Genomic DNA, 2,931 nt, shown 5'->3' on the forward strand with positions numbered 1-2,931 from the left:
AAGATACGTCCCGTAAAATTAAGAGACTTTGTTGAATTGTAATTCTGTAGATTTTAATTAAGTTATTGTTATTGGTTTATCATATGTGGTTATTGTTCGGGACGAACATTATTAAGGAGGGGGCAGTGTTGCGTCGGCGAGTCACATGACCACCGTGACGCAACGGTTCTAGAACTATCATGTACTTTGGCGAATGCTCTATTTCTTACTAGATATAGGGTAGGCGGATATATAAAAGAGGAGAATGTAACGTGTCTGGGTAGATAGACAATGAGTAATTGAACTGCAGTCACACGGTATTGTTGAAGTTAACGTTCGTTCGTTACAGTGTTGTTTTAGCGCGAGTATTGAGATTAAGTGTATCGCAGAGTTATATTCGGAAAGAATAAACCAGTTTTTATTAAGAAAGAACTTGTGTCGCTTAAGTTTAGTCGGAACGAAGTTACGGAAAATCAATTAACAAACGGAGACGTAACAATATGATTAAGTGTTATTTTGTAAACATCTTATGTACATTAGAATTTCGTTTGTTTGTTCTCTAATTCTTTTCCATTACAATAGGTTGCTTATAAAAAGGAATATGCTTCAAGTTATACATTTTGATTTACTCAATAAATTATTTTTTAATTCCATTTAAGTAAAATTAACATTTTGACCTATTTAAACTGAAATGGGATGGAATTAGTGATATAATACACTATTATACCTTTTTCTTTATTAGAAATAGTTATAAAATTATAGAAATTAAAGAAACTGAACGTAAGCCAGTAAACTGAAAACATTTTATTGTCGCTTAACTGCATAACTTCAGATGGCATTGAAACGAGATCTGTATAATACAGAAGACTTTAGCTTTCCAATAAAAATTATAATTTTTGTCAAGTAACTTGCTCTTGTCGAATAGCAATGTATTGTTACGACAGCAGAAGTCACGTGACTCTAGTAACGCGTCATGATATTCTCGAAGGTTCCTGAATGCTCGAGTGCTTATTAGATGTGCCGTATTCTTGTATATAAGACCGCCAAGAAGTGACGGCAACAATGGAATTGAAATGCAGACAGAGATAGTGACGGACAATTGAGTCAAGCGTTCGTTGTGAATTATAGTGTTTGTTTAAATTATAGTACTGCAAAGTTGTATTGAGAAAGAATAAACTAGTTTTATTTAAGAAAGGACTTGTGTCGCTAAAGTTTCTTCGGAGAGAATTTTTACGGAAAATTAACAAACGAACAGAGACGTAACAGTATCGAAGAGAAAGTATTTTAGTTTTCTAAACTTTGAAGATATATCTATTGTCTAGCTTTGCGCTTAACAACAAATAAATAATAAACTTGAAATGAAGGCTCGGCAACTATTTTTAGTAATTCAAGTATTAGGTTTGTTTTATGTTTTGCCTATTCAAAATTTCTGTTTGAAAGAGTAAGGAACAAACTGAACTCACGTATATGTCACTCAGATCACTTAACCGATTGGACAATATTTCTCTAACAGGTGATAAGATCCTCAGGTTACATTCATGGGACATATCTGCGCTTATCATTGACCATATATAATTTTATCCCATCGTTTAAACTAAGCAGTCGTTGTCGTCTCAGCTTTAGCAAAATAAATATATATATTATGCACACGATATTTTATAGATGGAAGTAAAAACTCCAAAATAACACTTGCTTATATATATTTCCCATATTCTTTGTCTACTAAGTCTGATTTAAACACAGTGAATGTTTAAAAAAATGAAGTAAAATATAATTCAAACTTATGAAATTTTGATAAACTTGTCAAATTAATTATTTGTTGAGGTTATTGTTAATACTTCGTGTAGAAATTCGACAAATAAAACAAGAGACGAAAAATTTCCTTTATTACCATCATCATCATTTATGAACTTCAACGACACGTGATATTTACAGTTAACCTTAGAACAAAGCAAGTAGAATAATGTTGAAAGAACCCCCATATTAACTCTTCACTGAATTCGCTCTGACGATTTAAGTGGAACGTATTTTCTTCTCACCACATTTGCTATGAAATGAGAATATGTTTATTATCTATCACTGTGGAAGGGGCACATTAATCACAGATGCCAATAATAATCTATTCCCTAAGCCTTAGGGAACACAGACTTACTCTTGTAATGGCTACTTGGGGAGTCCATCCCCCTTATTGACAATTTTGTTTTTTTTCTGTCAAAATGAAATATTGAGGCGCCGTCCTTTGGAAAAAGAAAAATCAGCCACAAAATTTCCATGGGATGTTGTAAAGTCCTAATATCGTGTAAGTAATTACACGTCTGGAATTTACACGTGTAGATTTATTTTTTCATTCCAATTCTTCAACGTGTTAAATGTAATGAATCCCCGGTAAAATTCCAAAATACATTGAACACTTGTTGGTTATGTTTTTGAAGAAAACGGTCCAGTGTTTATTATTCGTAGTTGCTTTTTTCATTCAGTTTGGATGATAAAAGTATTATCATTAAATTCACTTTCGAGAGGAGTATCTGTTATCTCGCTATAAAAAATATCAGCAGTTTCTAAGCTCAGGTGTGTGTCCAAGAATCCCTTAATTATGGGTTGAGTTTGTTGCTTCCTCTACATCAGATAGGTCATGAAATATGTTAACAAGTACGTCGTGAAAGAAAATGATCACTTGTCAATCACGTCCTTGGACTTTTTACTCCGTAAAAACGAAGAGTAATGCTGCGCTCTAAAAAACTGCAAATGTCGTAATTCTGAAAGTTTAAATAAAATAATCAGTTGAATTTACAAGTTTGATTTACACTGTTTGACAGAAATGTTGTCTGCATTTAGAAACAAAAGTGTGTATAACCGTTCCTGAATTGTTACTTTGATATCTTAATATGACGATTAACTTCAGTTACCGTTTTCTCACTGTAGTTTCTCCCCATGATTACCGTTTAGTGTTCT

Source organism: Limulus polyphemus, unplaced genomic scaffold (genome assembly GCF_000517525.1).
Source record: "Limulus polyphemus unplaced genomic scaffold, Limulus_polyphemus-2.1.2 Scaffold1929, whole genome shotgun sequence".
Taxonomy (NCBI): Eukaryota; Metazoa; Arthropoda; class Merostomata; order Xiphosura; family Limulidae; genus Limulus; species Limulus polyphemus.